We start from the raw sequence: 18685 nt of genomic DNA on the forward strand, positions 1-18685 counted from the left end.
AGCAGAATATATACATGCTGGTGACTGGATGGAGGTTTAGTTTGTCAAGGAGCAGAATATATACATGCTGGTGACTGGATTGAGGTTAATTTTGTCAAGGAGCAGAATATATACATGCTGGTGACTGGATGGAGGTTCAGTTTGTCAAAGAGCAGAATATATACATGCTGGTGACTGGATGGAGGTTCAGTTTGTCAAGGAGCAGAATATATACATGCTGGTGACTGAATGGAGGTTCAGTTTGCCACTCGCAGTGGATCTGTGAGGAATTCTGTAGGATGGGGGATTCCTCCACCCAAAGGAGCTGCGCCACATCCAGGCCACAGGAGCATTCAATATTAAAAGAGAGCTGTCAGGGAAGATCCCAGAAGCCTTACTTTACAATTAAGTCCCCTTAAAAAGGGGGTTTTGCACACCATGATCAATTCAAGAATCTCCCTGTGTCGTACTGTATACTGTATAGATAGAAGGGGTTCCCAGTTCACATTTCCAAACAATGCTTTACTCATGGTATTCTGAATCTGACAAATTGTTTATTTCAAAACAAAGAAACCTGTGCCTTCCCCTTTAACATTCTGCATATGATCGGAGATCCTCTAGAAAAGTAACAGTCTGTGATTTCATGATTCTGTCCAGCCAACGAGTACAGTCCATATGAAATCACTTGGTATACAATTCAGTTAAATCTAAATGTATACTTCTAATAACTATTCATCCATGTATTTCATTATGTTTCAGGGGACCTTGCTGTAACAGTAACTATGTTATCAAAAACTTAGAATGTTGACTATGGTTCTGGAGTGACAATTTATTTCTGTACAAACAAAAACATTATAATATGATAATTATTTTATCTACCTTTTAGGTAATTTAGTAAGTAAGTATGTCACAGGGGACTTTTTTCACTAAAAAGTAAAATAAAAATCTTATACCCAAATGTTACATTGTATCCCCTTTTTATTTTGATAAAGTTTAGGGTGTTCTATCTGGAAAACACACTAATGCATACTTTTTGGAAAAAATAAAAATCAATCAATAAAACTAGTAAAAGGATCAATCCTGCCTTATTAATGGGAATTGCTCCGATAGGCAGCTCACCCTTCGCATGAATCCCTAAACGAGTGTTTGCTGTCGTATCAATATGCACTCACAGACCGCCAAACCGCCAGCCCAACTCTAGCATCTAAATATAACCCAGTAGTACTTTCAGAACGAGCGAATGCAAAGCACCACGCAAGCAGGAAGCAGGTAAATCAGTCTTTTCCGATGTGCGATGCTGTACAGAAACAGGATGTTCTTGACAGATGGCTCAGATCTCATCTGCTCACATATTATACAACTTTAATAAAAAGGTGCAGAACTTTGGTTTATATATTATAATAGTGTTTTTTACAATAGGTATGAAACCATATACAATATAGTATGTCATTATACCATGGTAATAGAATACTTTATTGCAACTAAAGTATCCTTGTAGTCATCATACATAGGTATGTGCACAAACATATTCCATCTACCCTTACAAACATTTCTATAGTAAAAGCATATCAAAGGATAACAAAGCATGGTAAAGCACAAGCAAGCATTGTTAAGCCCAGAGTTAGTTAAGCATGCAAACCATGGTACATGCATTGTATGAAGATGAGAAAAGCAGGGAAAAATTGCTCAACTACCATGCAAATGTACTGTGGTAAACATTCATGAGGGAGCTTTCATAGCGCTTTTAGAAAACAAAGCGCGTCCATTTCCTTCACTCTCACTGCAAGCAGTACTGTAAAAGTACATGAGTGAATTCCTGACCAACCCGAGACACATTTCCTGTGTGATAATAAATTATATTTATACTGCAAAAAAAAAAAAAAAAAAAAAAAAAGGTACAGTATTTAATAATACTTCGTAATGGAATACAATGCAGTGTAGTTTGTCTTCAAGCTCCTTGATGTTATCATGCTAATAGGGTGGCTTTGTACAGTGCATTAACATGTGGTTAGATAAGCCTGCTCTTCTATGCATTCTCTGGTTAAAGGATCATCATCACAATGCTCACTTTGTTGTGTGGTACAGCTAGCTTCTCTTGTATAATGACTGATTTCACCTTGCCTGGAAGTTAGTGTGTTGTGTTCTTCTCATTTCCTCCTGAATCATGGAAACTTAAGCTTTCTGTTCGTACAGGGGAGTCCGGTGAGCGTGCAACACACAGGTGTGCCCGGTGAGCGTGCAACACACAGGCGTGCCCGGTGAGCATTCCACAGAGCCGTGCTTCTCTCCTTTCTCTACTAAGTCATTGGATGGGGACACACTATTTTTATCTCTCTGGGTTGGTTTTACTGTCATACGGTACACATGATACTTTTGTTTTCAATCTTATTAAAAATGAAAGAATATTTGTTCATTTCAAACATGAAAACCTCCCGTTCGTCCAGGAACTATTGCCAATGAGATTCCCTGTGATCCCAGCTCCACATGGGCCCCTGTACTGTATAAGTGCCGCACAGATGAATATTGCAAATACATGGGCAAAAATGTTTAAGTATCAACACACTCTATTCATTTCAATATTACTGATTTGGAATAAATGTTTTGACACCAGATGTCAACACCAGCCTGGATTTTCCACTTTGGCAAATTGCCCACTGCACAGTACCTGAATGGCCAGGGCAATTGCCCACAGTGGAACCTATCTTTCCATTTCTGAACCTGCTAGACTTAACTGAAGAGATTGAAGAGTACAGAGCCTTCCAAGTACTGAGCAACTGAAACAACTGCCCAGAAGCAATGGTCCCCTGGACTTGTGTAAAACACGCATGCTGTGACAAAGCAGGTAAAACTATGAGAAAAATCCTGAGGCCATACCAAATAATACTAGACAGCCTCTAGAGAGTCAATTTGTACTTAAACTGTGCTAGAAATCCATTACAATATACTCAGCTACATGAAGGGTTCCAATCCCAGTCCATTCCAATATACAGTATTCCAGCACATCGCTGATCAAACTTGTCATTAGCAGTATTCTGTCAAGTCAAGAAACACTTCAGGGGAAACTGGCTACAGGCCTGTCTGCTGTCTTCCAGGCCCAATCACTGGTGACCATGGCAGCCCTGCTGTTCTACAAGACAGGAGTTCAGTTTCTCCTTTAGTTTTCCTCTGAAGTGTTTCCTGAGTTTAAGGGATTTGCACTAACTAAATTAGGATAGGAAATCGATAGAAGTCGAGGGAAAAAAAGGGGGGGGGGGGGGGCTTATCTGAGCAATACACATAGCCCCGGCACCACAGAGATAACACGGCCTAAACATACAAGATAGCTGCTTCTGCATCCAGCGCTCAAACAATATCACAGACATGTGCAGAGCTTTTTGATGTGGACAGTAATAAAATAATGACTTGGATCGCATTATTGAGGAGTTTGGTGATAAAACGAGTGATCAGGAGATGAAGAGGTATGTGAAAAATACAGTGAAGGCCTGGAGATGCAGTACTGAGTGTCCTGTTGATATGCAGTGCCTTTTAAACCTTTAAACAGCGCGTCTAAACTAAACTGCGCGTGTGAAAATAAATTGGCCCCGACGCACTGAATAAATGGACCGCTAAGAGTTCAACCCTAAACTATTAACACCCCTGTGTGTTCACACAGCACTCAACCCTAACCTAACCCTAAACTATTAACACCCCTGTGTGTTCACACAGCACTCAACCCAACCCTAATCTCCACAAAGCCGGTATTGTGCAATCAGACCCCAGTCAAGGTCACAACCCAGCCGGCATTAGGATATGGAAATGGCCCCCGTTCTGTATGCAAATCCCCCTGTTAGAAGCACAGTGCTCTGGAAACAGCATGTTCTCTGTCTGCGCCTGACAGGCCCATCACCGCGTGCCCTCTGCCCTCCCTGCAGCCTGCAGAGCCCACAGACCGGACTCGGAGTTCAGTCACAGCAGCGGCGGAGGCCATGCACACGCACACATTTACAGGGCTTTGAATACACAACTACAACTAGGAAAACAGAATGACGTCAATGGCTGCCACAATTATCTCCTTATCTAATACGATAGTAGGTTACTGGTTATGAACATTAAAAAAGGGACATCAAAGGGATTCGCTTATCATACCGTGTGATGTATTCTGTATGGTGACACGCAGCAATGTCCTTTTTAAAATAAAGATTTTTAAAAATGTTTTAAAAAGCGATGAGAATCCTTTATAACCACAGAGACTTGCCCAATAAGTTAGGCTAGTGGAGAAAATCGACTTCACCTAAATTAAAATAACAAAATCCAGTGATAAGCTGTAGAGGAGCTAGTCTATTAGTGAATTAGGAATCAGAAAAGGCGGCACTGCACTGAAAAGGGTGAAGCAATACTGCACAAGCAAACAGATCCTCTACTGCATCAGCACAGTAACACAAGCAAACAGATCCTCTACTGCATCAGCACAGTAACACAAGCAAACAGATCCTCTACTGCAGCAGCACAGTGACACAAGCAAACAGATCCTCTACTGCAGCAGCACAGTGACACAAGCAAACAGATCCTCTACTGCAGCAGCACAGTAACACAAGCAAACAGATCCTCTACTGCAGCAGCACAGTGACACAAGCAAACAGATCCTCTACTGCAGCAGCACAGTAACACAAGCAAACAGATCCTCTACTGCAGCAGCACAGTAACACAAGCAAACAGATCCTCTACTGCAGCAGCACAGTAACACAAGCAAACAGATCCTCTACTGCAGCAGCACAGTAACACAAGCAAACAGATCATCTACCGCAGCAGCACAGTAACACAAGCAAACAGCAGCACAGTAAGCATGTTTCTTCTAGTGTGTGCACCGATTCATACAGCTATACAGGGCTGTGGCGTGTGAATGAAGTACACGAATCTCAGGGCACATAAACATCTCTTAAAGATCATCTTGTGTTGGGGGTTTTCCAGATCTGTGGGTCTCAGTCCAGACAATGGCAGCACAAGAGCTTCTCCTGGCATCTCCGTGAGTGTGAGCACCTGGGAATATCACTGCCTTTCTGCAGCAGCAGGACTCTCAGGAGCACGCCATGTGCCCTTTCTTTTGAGACAAGGGCTGTCTGGAGTACGTTAGGCTGAGACCTTTCTTATTTACCGACGGCCTGAGCATCTCAATTTGAACCCAGCTTTCAGAGTGAATGGCATGAAAGACCTGGGAATTAGCCAGCTGTGTCCCAACCACTGGAGTTTAAACATGTTTTTATTAATTGTGCAAGCTGGTCACTAGAGTTACTGTCCTTCTTTGGCACAAGCATGAAGTACATAAGCATAAATGGGACAGCTTACTGCATAGTGCACAGTATACAAATATATGTAAATGTGGAAGCTCTGACACCGTCTACTCTGGCAATGAGAAAATATGCCACTGAGGGAATACCATGCTGCTGTGAGTGTACAGTGGACACTGTAATGATCCAGGCTATTTCTAACATAGTATGAGTGTATACAGTAGACACTATAATAACCCAGGCTATTTCTGACATAGGATGAGTGTATACAGTAGACACTGTAATAACCCAGGCTATTTCTCTCTGATAGGATGAGTGTATACAGTGGACACTGTAATAACCCAGGCTATTTCTGACTGATAGGAACTTCTATTACAAAATAGTGTGAAAGAAAAGGATCTCTTTCAGACACATGCTTCATCAAAACACAGCAATAAAATCAAACTGGTCGGTAGTAACCCATCTTGCGCAGCTGTGTTTATTAAAGCACACAGAATCAATGCGACTCAATGAGTTACATACAGTAAAACTTTATCCAAACCTAGACTACCACAGATCCTCTTTGTTATCAAACAGCCCCTTGGTAACCTGTCAGCCCTGCCCTCAATCTCTTCTATTTACAGTACAGTGCAGTATCTTATATATTTAAAGGTAAAGGGGTACTGTAGTAGTAGTGTACTGTATGTGCTCTCTGTCTTGATTGGGAAAGTCAAACAGTTTCAGTTACTGTATTCAATTATCTGATCAATTTGATCATCCGAACACCCCCTGGTGTGGATCAATTTGATCATCCGAACACCCCCTGGTGTGGATCAATTTGGATAATAGAGGTTTTACTGAACAATTAACTTTCACCCAGAAGTATCTGTAGTCACCCTGGATAAGGGCGTCGAAGAAGAAGAAGAAGAAGAAGAAGAAGAAGAAGAAGAAGAAGAAGAAGAAGAAGAAGAAGAAGAAGAAGAAGAAGAAGAAGAAGAAGAAGAAGAAGAAGAAGAAGAAGAAGAAGAAGAAGAAGAAGAAGAAGAAGAAGAAGAAGAAGAAGAAGAAGAAGAAGAAGAAGAAGAAGAAGAAGAAGAAGAAGAAGAAGAAGAAGAAGAAGAAGAAGAAGAAGAAGAAGAAGAAGAAGAAGAAGAAGAAGAAGAAGAAGAAGAAGAAGAAGAAGAAGAAGAAGAAGAAGAAGAAGAAGAAGAAGAAGAAGAAGAAGAAGAAGAAGAAGAAGAAGAAGAAGAAGAAGAAGAAGAAGAAGAAGAAGAAGAAGAAGAAGAAGAAGAAGAAGAAGAAGAAGAAGAAGAAGAAGAAGAAGAAGAAGAAGAAGAAGAAGAAGAAGAAGAAGAAGAAGAAGAAGAAGAAGAAGAAGATCCTCACTTCTCTGACTTCCAGATATGAATACTATGTGTCGAGCCTCCAGGGAGCAGGCCACAAAGTCAGCATGTGCAGTACAGGGAGCAGGCCACAAAGCCAGCGTGTGCAGTACAGGGAGCAGGCCACAAAGCCAGCGTGTGCAGTACAGGGAGCAGGCCACAAAGCCAGCGTGTGCAGTACAGGGAGCAGGCCACAAAGCCAGCGTGTGCAGTACAGGGAGCAGGCCACAAAGCCAGCGTGTGCAGTACAGGGAGCAGGCCACAAAGCCAGCGTGTGCAGTACAGGGAGCAGGCCACAAAGCCAGCGTGTGCAGTACAGGGAGCAGGCCACAAAGCCAGCGTGTGCAGTACAGGGAGCAGGCCACAAAGCCAGCGTGTGCAGTACAGGGAGCAGGCCACAAAGCCAGCGTGAGCAGTACAGGGAGCAAGCCACAAAGCCAGCGTGTGCAGTACTATGGTTGCAAAGCAGTATAAGGGCGTTAAGAACCAAAAAACATTGTATAAAACCAAAAATTAATTAAAAATAGCTTTCATTTCTGGATGCCTCAGTTCAAAGTTGAAACGACTGAATGCTCCCAAACAAGGAGCCAGTAACTGTAAAGAGGAATACTCTCCCTACCAGCTGGACCAAAAAACAACCGAAACTGATCTGTAAACCATAAGCATGCTTTTCAAATAAAACCCCAACAAACAAATGGTTTACTTCCTGTGTGCAAAATACAGTGGAGACACAGGAAGGCACCCAGATCAACAGGAAGCTTGTGAGAATGCTGCTGGTAAGGGTGTTTTTAAAGGCTTGGTTATATGCTTTGCTGAAAGCACATTCCATACTGTACTTCCCCATCTGCTTTCAGACGGGCTGACAAAGCTGACAGATCTACTGGATGATGCAGCTTTCAGCTTCATATTGATTTTCTTCACAGCAGTATTCCTTGTATTTCCAGTCCTACCAGTGGTTTAAAGAGTTAGAAATCACACTTCCTTCCCTAACCACAGTTTTTTGTAAATTACAGATGCAAGCATTGCTTTTTTATCCTGTTGGTATGACGTTTAAGCCTGCATTTTTCATCAGTGGTGTGAAAAGTTCTCTGCCCTACATTACACAGCACTCAGTAATACATTCCTTTATTAACAATCCACTTATTGTACAATACACAGGCAAATAAATGGGGAACGGATTATGTATGCATTCCCTATTCTTTTTCTTCTTTGTTTTACTATCATTCATGGCAAAATCGTGCTAATGTGAAGCAGGTCATTGGTTAATGGTAACCCTTTTCAATGTATTGCTGAAGTTGACAGCCATTTAGGTTTAAATACTGTAGCTACTTAAAGCAGTACGCTATCCATTTCTTACCTTTAATACCACTACTATTGGGCTGAGAATCTTTTAGTTCTATATTTGCTTCTACGTTAATTGAGGGCATGCAAATATTTCAAATACACTGTCAAACAGGTCGGCGACAGCCAGACCACTGGAGTGAGTGCAGCCGCATGTCACCTGAAGTGTTGTAAATGAAACCTGATGAGCAAAAGGACTGAAAAAACAAGACACAGTGGAGCCATTAGGGTTGGAACAATAATCGATTATCGTGATATTATCGATAATGTTTTTGCATCGATAATTGTATTGGGTTGAAAAATAATTATCGATAATCATTTTAGCGTCCGTTACCCACTATGATATGCTTGTGTGTAACAGTAACTCTGCATTGAAGCAGTAAGACAGGACTTAACTGTCTGCGTGAGGCGCAACACGTGATCTGTGCGCGCTGCGTAGTGGGAAGTTGTAACATGTGACGTAATATTCACAGAGTAAAGGCAAACATTTGAGCTAATGGCGATGGCAACTGCAGAAACTACCAAACCTTCCGAAAACATTTTAGAAAAAAGAAACAGCATCAGTCCTGTGTGGCAGTTTTTTGGAGTGACAGAAAGTGATCCGCAAGGTAATAAGCCCGTCTGTAGGCAGTGTGGAAAAAAACATACCATGCAAAGGGAATACCACTAACCTCTTCACCCATCTACGAGATCACCATCCAGATTCATATTCACATATTTCTACAAGAACCAAATATGACGGAGGTGGAGTGAAATCGAAATCTGAACAGAGAAGCTCAAACATAAAATTAACTGAGTTTCTGGAACGTAAATCTAAATATAGCACGGATCACCCAAAACACTGTGAAATTACAAATGCCATCGCCTGTTTTATGTGCAAGGATATGCAGCCATTCCACGTAGTTGAGAAACCTGGATTTCGACATATGATAAACACATTGGACAAAAGATATGAGATTCCATCAAGAAAATACTTCAGTGGTGCTCACATACCAGCAATGTATGAGACCTCCCGTTTGAGGGCGGAATTGGATGGACTTACTTTTTTTTCCTGTACTACCGACCTGTGGACAAGCAGGGACAACGATGCATACATGTCGTTTACCTGTCGTTTTATTAATAAAGATTGGGCGTTAAAATCCAAGTGCTTAGGGGTTGTACCAATGATAGCGGATCACACTGCAAACAATATTGCTGAAGCAGTTTGTAATGTCTTGGATCAGTGGGGCCTGAAAAAAGAGTCAATTGTGTGTGCTGTAACAGACAATGGGAGCAACTATGTAAAGGCGTTTCGGGATATGGAGGTTCAAAGGCTGAGTTGTTTTGGCCACAATTTAGATTTGGCAGTAAACCATGGACTTAAGATTGATTCGGTACAGAGAGCTGTTCGAGTGTGCCGTCTTGTCGTTGCTCATTTTCATAGAAGCTGGAAGAAAAAACGAGATCTGAAGAAGGAGCAACAGAAACTGGGACTTCCAGACCATAAGTTGATACATGTAAGTATTGATTTTAAACAGTTGCTTTTAACTTCACGTCATGGTTTCACTTTGACCCCAAATTTTCCTGGTTTCCTAACATTAAAACACAAATTATTGGTACTTGTAAACAGGAGGTGGAAACAGATGGTATCGCCTCGCAATTTGCGAGTCAAAAATACATGATAAATGCCATGCATATGTATGTATGGATCGCTAAAAAGCGAAGTAACTATTTCAGTTTATCTGTTTTGAAACACGCGTAAAATAAAGTACTGCAGACAATGCAGCGGTACTTTTTTCTTCTTTTTTTAAAATGCAACGGTACTTATATTCTAATCAGGCTACAAATAGTGCTGCTATGTGGTGTACATAAGCTATATCCAGCAAAGCTCCATCATATAAACACCTTAAGTAAAACATAAAGCTTTCTCGACCAGTGTATTGAAACGTCACTGCTACACACAACTGACTGACGACACACTCACACAGCCCGCCTCTCAAAGGGGAACGTGCCAAAAAGCTTTCTTTCTGTTTCCAACGCTGACGCTATCTTAATCATCGGTAAGTGTTTTTTCATACAAGACAGATCAGACAGTACAAATATTGGCACTGGGAAACACATTTGGTTTTGTGACCAGCATTTTCAGTACAGTACAAGGGCTTGTGGTTAGTAAAACCTGAAATGGACCAAACTGCTATGCATTCGTCTTATTTCCGTCCCTCATTTACAAAGTAATTTAAAAAAGTACATAAATAAAAACTGCTACACAAATCCCAAGTTTTGCTACGCAATTTATATTTTGAGTCACAGAATTGCTATATATCCCTGTAGTAATAAAAATATGTAGCTCACTGTAAATGTCATTATTTTGTCTATTTAACATTTTGACAGTTTACATACATTAAATGCAATTGCAATTATTACAATGCAACCCCCCACCCCAAAAAAATAAACCAAATGGCAAGTTTAATATTAGCCTAAATTTATAGCTAATATTATAGTTGTTTATTTTAAACTACAATCATAAGTACAGTACTACATACTGTATGTAGGCTTGTTTTAATTTTATAAATTGTATTGCTACTAAGTTTTTTTTTTAATCTTCTACTCATGTATCTCAATTAGATAATTATCATAAACAGAAACACTTGAATTAAAATCTTACATATTTAAATGTGTGGTGTGTTTTTGATTGAAAGTGTTTTGATATTTTTGCAGGATGTTCCTACCAGATGGGGGTCAACTGCATCAATGGTCATCAGATTTATTGAGCAGCAGCAGGCAATCTCTGCCACCCTGGCACAGGACCGCAAAAACTGGCACTTAATGCCAGATGATAGAGCAATTACAGTCTTAGAAGATATAGCACAAGTAATGGAACCACTACTGCAGTTTACAGATTCTCTCAGTGGAGAAGAACATGTAACTATATCTGCTTTAAGTCCCCTTCTGCAGCACTTGCATAGGGATATTCTGGACGTGAATGCTGACCGACAAATGGTTAAGCAGCTCAAGCGTACCACATCAGAGGACTTGCAGTCTCGGTACTTAGCTGAAGGCATGAAACAGTTTGTGAGTGTGTGCTCATTTCTAGATCCCCGTTTTAGACAGGAGTATCTTGAAAATAAAAATGCTACTCTTGCAACAGTTAAGTAGGAAGCTTTGGAAGTGGCCAAAGTGGCTTTTAATGGATCTGGTGGCTCTCGCCAGGGCCAGGGTGAGGAAGAGGCAGTCTCTTTGGATCCTGGAGTTGAGGACAGTTGAGTGAAAAGCAGCACCCACACTTTGCTTACCTCAAGAAAAAGGAAAACCAAGGGAGGCTTAACCTCACTTTTCAAACAGGCAGTCAAAATCAAGAAGAGAAAACCTGAAGTACTTGCAAGAAACCTGTCTGTGTCAGAAGCTGTTCAGCGTGAGATTCTTGGTTATCTCAGCTTACCTGAAAGTAATATCGAGGTTAATCCACTAAACTGGTGGAAGATGCATGCCCAGTCATTTCCACATCTTTCCATGTTAGCTTGCAAGTATCTGTGTTTGCCAGCCACGAGCGTTCCGTCTGAAAGGCTGTTCAGTGGATGTGGATTGATAGTGACCCCGCAACGTAATCAACTCAGTGCTGAAACTGTTCAAAAGCTGATATTTATGAATCGCAATTTATAAATTGGTTTGGTTTTTTTTAAAACACTTATAATAAGTAGCCTATAGTTCAAAAGTTGAAAAGCTACCAAACAAACATTTGGTTATATTATTTGTGCTTTTTGTAACCAACCATTGTTTCATAACTGTGAAGTAGATTGGAGTAAAATAGAGAAAACATCCACAGAAAAAGGGTGGCTGTTTTTTAAAAATGTAGTACTAGAGGCACAAAACAATTACATCCCAAAAGTAGACAAATCTAAATCTAAAACAAAACGGCCAAAATGGTTTAATAGATCAATTAAAAAAAATATTCAGCGAAAAAAGGCACTTTACAGAGCGTTTAAAAGGGACCAAAAACAAAGCACACAGAAAGAGTACTTGGAACTGCAAACACAAGTCAAAAAGGAAGTTAGAAAGGCCAAGAGAGAGATAGAAATCAATATTGATAAGGGGGCTAAAACCAATTCCAAAATGTTTTTCCAATATTATAACAGCAAGAGAACATTCAAAGAGGAGGTTAAATGTCTAAGAGACACAAATGGCAAAATCATAGATGAAGAAAAAAAAATAGCAAATATATTAAATGATTACTTTTCACAGGTTTTTACAAAGGAGGACACGGACAACATGCCCCACATGTCGACCTGTTCCTATCCAATTTTAAATAACTTTAGCATAACAGAGGCAGAAGTGTTAAAGGGACTAGGAGCTCTTAAAATAAACAAATCCCCTGGGCCAGATGAGATCCTCCCAATAGTATTCAAAGAAATGAAAGAAGTTATTTACAAACCACTAACCAAGATCATGCAACAGTCTCTTGACACAGGGGTTGTACCGACAGACTGGAAAATAGCAAACGTAATACCAATCCACAAAAAGGGAGACAAAACCGAACCAGGTAATTACAGACCAGTAAGCCTGACTTCTATTATATGTAAACTTATAGAAACTATAATAAGATCCAAAATGGAAAATTACCTATATGGTAACAATATCCTGTGAGACAGCCAGCATGGTTTTAGGAAAGGGAGATCATGTCTAACTAACCTACTTGACTTTTTTGAGGATGCAACATTGAAAAGGGATAACTGCAAAGCATACGACATGGTCTATTTAGATTTCCAGAAAGTTTTTGACAAAGTCCTGCATAAAAGATTAATTCTCAAACTGAACGCAGTAGGGATTCAAGGAAATGCATGCACATGGATTAGGGAGTGGTTAACAGGTAGAAAACAGAAAGTACTGATTAGAGGAGAAACCTCAAAATGGAGTGAGGTAACCAGTGGTGTACCACAGGGATCAGTATTAGGTCCTCTGCTATTACTAATCTACATTAATGATTTAGATTCTGGTATAGTAAGCAAACTCGTTAAATTTGCAGACGACACAAAAATAGGAGGAGTGGCAAACACTGTTGCAGCAGCAAAGGTCATTCAAAATGATCTAGACAGCATTCAGAATTGGGCAGACACATGGCAAATGAAATTTAATAGAGAAAAGTGTAAAGTATTGCATGCGGGCAATACAAATGTGCATTATAAATATCATATGGGAGATAGTGAAATTGAAGAAGGGAACTATGAAAAAGACCTAGGAGTTTATGTCGACTCAGAAATGTCTTCATCTAGACAGTGGGGAAGCTATAAAAAAGGCTAACAAGATGCTCGGATATATTGTGAGAAGTGTTGAATTTAAATCAAGGGAAGTAATGTTAAAACTCTACAATGCATTAGTAAGCCCTCACCTAGAACATTGTGTTCAGTTCTGGTCACCTCGTTACAAAAAGGATATTGCTCCTCTAGAAAGAGTGCAAAGAAGAGCAACCAGAATTATCCCAGGTTTAAAAGGCATGTCGTATGCAGACAGGCTAAAAGAATTGAATCTATTCAGTCTTGAACAAAGGAGACTACGCAGCGATCTGATTCAAACGTACAAAATCCTAAAAGGTACAGACAATGTCGACGCAGGGGACTTTTCTTTTTTTTGTGATCAATTGTTTTTTTTTTATTTTTAATAACAGAGCATAAAAAAAAAACTAAAATAAACTATTTACAATATTGCCAATGCTTGCACATTAAAATAATAAGAAAAAATAAATAAGAAAAAGTTACTAAAATATTGTTATCTAAAAATAAAATTACATACCAAAAACAGAAGCTAGTATGAAGGTAGTGGAAAGGATGCCCAAATCATTTAGACATCAGCGTAGCCAAATCGGCAGCAGTTGCATTCCATGCCTGTATGGTTGTCAGACGTGCCTTATTAATCCTGGCTGTAGAGCATTCCAAAAAAACAATGCTTCTAAAGTCCGAGAGCCAGGTAGCAATCATAGGAGGAGTAGGGTCTATCCAAAGCCGTAAAATTGATTTCTTGGCTGCAGTTAACCCTGCAAGAAGTATCCTGCTCTGGTGTTGAGAAAGGCCCAGGGAGGAGTCATCATTCAATAGAAATACAACCAGATTTTATATGATCTGAACCTCCGTCAGCTCAGTAATAGTTTGAGCTACACTGTCCCAGAACGCAGCCACAATCGGACATTCCCAAAACATATGTAGGTATGAGCCCACTGCACCAGCCTGACAAACTGTACAGAGCGGACTAGGGGACCTTTTCATTTTAAAAAGTATGTATGGAGTAGCATATGCTTTATGGATAAGTTTAAAGTGTATTAATTGGTGAGCTGGGTTCTTGGAAGCTAAAAATGTATTGTTCCATACATTGTCCCAATCAGGAGAAAAACCCAGCTTTTCCATTTCACGCTCCCAAATTTTTGTAACTGGTAGAGTATTACATGCTTGTTTTAGCAAGTGTCCATAGATAGTTGAGACTGTCCCTCGTGAACAGGTGTCTGTGACCAACCAGTCTATCAAAGGATGAGGATATACATCTGAGTCCCAAGGAACCCCATAGGATTCCCAAGTATGTAAATTTATTATCAGTTGGGATTGTAATAGGGAGTACTGCATTCTTTGCAGGTAGATTCAGAGGCATTAAAATTGATTTAGCCCAATTAATTTTATAACCAGACATACTGCCAAATTTAGTAAATAGTGCTAGACAACGAGGAGTTGATTCTGAAATATTTGAAAGATATAAAAGAATGTCATCTGCGTAAAGAGAAATGTAATGTTTTGAGCCGACGCAGGGGACTTTTCTGACCTGAAAAAAGAAACAAGGACCAGGGGTTACAAATGGAGATTAGATAAAGGGGCATTCAGAACAGAAAATAGATGGCACTTTTTACACAGAGAATTGTGAGGGTCTGGAACCAATTCCCCAGTAATGTTGTTGAAGCTGACACCCTGGGATTCTTCAAGAAGCTGCTTGATGAGATTCTGGGATCAAGAAGCTGATTGATGAGATTCTGGGATCAATAAGCTACTGACAATCAAACGAGCAAGATGGGCTGAATGGCCTCCTCTCGTTTGTAAACTATGTTCTTATGTTCTTAACATGTTAAGAAATTGCACGTGGAAATCACCATTTAGCTTTGATTCTGTGCTTTACAGTGCTTGCATTTCAGTTTTAGAATGAGGGGGACGTCCCTCCTAGGGTTCCAAATTTGGGGGGCTTGGATAAAGGCATCTGCTAAATGAATAAATAGAAAGATGGTTAGTGTAGTAGATATCTGCAAGAAATGGATGTAGGAGGCGTGTGTAACGTGAATTTACACACCCGAGTGTGAGATGCCATATAAATCCCAAAATACAACAGCTCGAGGGTTTATTAATGCATCTCACACCAAGGGTGCACTAAGTTACACAAAGTGATACTACAACAGTAACTTAATGTTTGTAGTTCATGTTTTTAAACTGCATGAAACATTTCTCATTCGTGTTGAGAAGTCTAGTGAAGTGCTCCCTCATTATAAGGCGTCCCTTTATACTGTAGCTTATAAGGAGGTATGGTATGGGCTCCTGCTTGCACCATAATGACTAAACTAACACTGGTATTATAGTTATAAGGAGGAACACACATCGCAGTCCCTTACCTTGAACACCCAGCTACACATCACACAGTCCCTTACCTTGAACACCCAGCTACACTGGTGATTTGAACACTGGAATGATTATGTTTTTTATGATATTAATACAGTATTGCATAATTGTGGGTGTTTGAACCTGCTTCACTATTCCAGCACAAAAGTAAAAAAAGTCTACTGCACTATTTCAAGCAAACACTGCTGAAGTAACTAGTATTAATGAAAACGTGACTCCAGCCCAAATGAAAGCTGCAAACAGAACATTTAGGGACCACAGGTGCACTGCTAACTGTACAAGCTTTTAGTCCCATTCAAATATTTAGGCTAATAGTTTTTTGTTTGTTTTTTTAAAGAGGGATACAATTAATTGATTACAAAACCATTTGCTGCAAATGTTAAGATTAATTGAACAAACATTTCCTGAAATGGAAAGCTACGTGTCGGGAATCTGAAAGCCATCCAATTCAGTAATACAGTACACTGCTGAGAATCTTCCTATGAAATCAGTGCTGATCTGAGGTCACCTGGGATAGGGAATAAAGAGATGTACATTGTGTCCTTCTCCGAGGTACAGGATGGTGCTACTGTTGTATGTTAGCATGACATTGTTTTGTGCTGAAAGATATCCTCATTATTAAAAGGAGTCCCTGGGCTGCAGTGCAATGCCATTAATAATTAAGAAAACAGGCTGGCATTAAGAGTTATCTACATAACTTTCAATAAGACCCCTGGCCCATCACTCACTCTCATCCAACAATGGGGTGTGTAGACTAGTGCTCATTATTAAGGTGCAGGGTAATGACTGTGCTGGACAGCCGAGAGAGGAGTGTTTAGACTAGTGTTCATTATTAAGTTACAGGGTAATGGCAGTGCTGGAGAGCGCAGAGTGGGGTGTTTAAACTGGTGCTCATTATTATTAAGGTAAAGGGTAATGGCAGTGCTGGAGAGCTCGGAATGCAGTGTTGGTTCTCATTACTAAGGTGCAGGGTGGTGCTGTAGAGCTGAGAATACAGCAGTTGGAATTCTAGAATAAGTTGTTGTATTGCATCAGCGAGTGTTAGAAAAAGTTAACCTTTTAATTGGAGTGAGGTTGCATATCAGCCTTGTATCAGAGACATTGCAGGGAAGACTAAAGCAGGTTGGTATCTTGACATTTATATCCTCTGCAGACATTTCAGAAAATAATCAAGCAATTCTTGTGTTTGCACCAGAAACATGCAAAGCTGCAACACTGAGCTTAGCAAGGAAATGCATCAGTCTGTGCCTCAACCACAAGAACATGAAAATTAATTTCCTTTTTCATGTCTTCACTGAAGCTTTGCTTGTTCTGAAGTTCTATATGAATATTCAGAATAATGTCTTGGTTAAAGTGCTGCCTGGACATTGCAGGGGTCTCACAGGACCCCTCCAGGCATCGAGTGGAGTTCACGCCACCCCACACCAAACACAGAGTGGAGTCCATGCCCCAAACACAGAGTGGAGTCCATGCCATCTGACACCAAACACAGAGTGGAGTCCATGCCACACCAAACACAGAATGGAGTCCATGCCACACCAAACACAGAGTGGAATCCATGCCACCAACACACCAAACACAGAGTGGAATCCATGCCACACCAAACACAGTGTGGAGTCCATGCCATCCGACACCAAACACAGAGTGGAGTCCATGCCCCAAACACAGAGTGGAGTCCATGCCATCTGACACCAAACACAGAGTGGAGTCCATGCCACCCCCACACCAAGCACAGAGTGGAGTCCATGCCACCCCCACACCAAGCAGTCCAACACAAGATCAGGTGTGGGACCTTCAGTTTTTTTTTTGTTTTTTTTTTGAGTCCTGGCCCCTCTTGGGAAACCGTTTTGAAGAGCCCTGAAGCACTTGGTGTAAATAATGAAAAATAAATAGAATACGCTTGCAGGGTATATGTAAACTTGGTGGGATTGGGCGCTTTGAATACACATCCTATTTGCATGTGAGATAGAGAGATATTTCTGTGTGTGTATGTGTGTGTGTGTGTGTGTGTGTGTGTGAGATCAGAGAATGGAGGCGCCAGGTATGCTGTCGAAGAACACTCGATTTGCTGATTGATTTTTCTCTGTACTCTTAATTGTTTCATTTTTACCAAACAGGTTTTAGGGCTCAGAGTCTTCACTTTGGTTTTATGCAATCAGCAATTATTGCAGTACTTTGTGGCTTTTCCTTTGCCCCTGCAGCGTGCCAACACCCCTTAACATCCGGGCACTCTGCATGCTAACAGCCCTTAACATTTCAGCATGCAAGCACACACGCACGCACGCACACACACACACACACACACAACATCAACAGCTGTACTCCAACAGAAATACTATTATTTTTTAACAATATAAAAGATCCAATATTCTCTTAACACCCCCACCAACTTGCACATAACTTTCAGTTTGGTTTTATCTTTATATTAAATTTAAATTTATCGCAATTAATCTTAGTTTATCCCGGTTTTAATGGCATATTAAATTGATACAATTGCTACATCCATCTCATTTACATTTGTTTTATTACTGATGCTATTAGTAGTAGTAGTAGTAGTAGTATTAACTGTAAATACAATTTACAATGTATTTATGTATTTATTTAAACCAACCAGGAAATTTACCCACTGAGACCGTGACTAAAATTTACTAGGGGCAATAATTTAGAAATTACAAATACAACCAACACAATAAAACGTGCGGTTCAAGCTGAGATGAGAAAACACAATAAATAGGAGATCTGTTTTTAAATGTGATTGTGGACTGAAATAACTTTGTTTTTTTAAATACAATTATAAATATGTAGCTACAGTAAGCACTTCTAGGAAATTAACTTAATTGTGAAGAGAACATAAACAAACTGTGTCATCATATCCAAAAACTGCAAACTAACAAGAAAATTGGTTGGCTTTACGTGCTACGCGCCAAAAAAAAAAAGAGGCAGCAACGCAGCCTCCTCCAGTGGTGTAACTAGGCTTGGAAATGTGGGCGGGCCCCTATTTAGGTTGGATGGGTAATGACCAAAGGTCTGACGTTACAGGAAACAGTTCACACTTTAAAAATGATTTGAAATCAATTAAAACCCTGAATACATCAAATACTTTCCCTGTAAATCCATTTAAAAT

The 18685-nt window shown here is 40.1% G+C and overlaps 1 protein-coding gene across 1 annotated transcript in view; it reads right to left on the reverse strand.

Moving 5' to 3' along the window:
• The window catches only part of LOC117428201 (tyrosine-protein kinase CSK), a 98886-nt gene that overhangs the window by 41742 nt on the left and 38459 nt on the right, over window positions 1–18685 (reverse strand). The gene's annotated exons all lie outside the window — the stretch shown is intronic.

This window comes from Acipenser ruthenus, chromosome 21 (genome assembly GCF_902713425.1).
Source record: "Acipenser ruthenus chromosome 21, fAciRut3.2 maternal haplotype, whole genome shotgun sequence".
Classification (NCBI taxonomy): Eukaryota; Metazoa; Chordata; class Actinopteri; order Acipenseriformes; family Acipenseridae; genus Acipenser; species Acipenser ruthenus.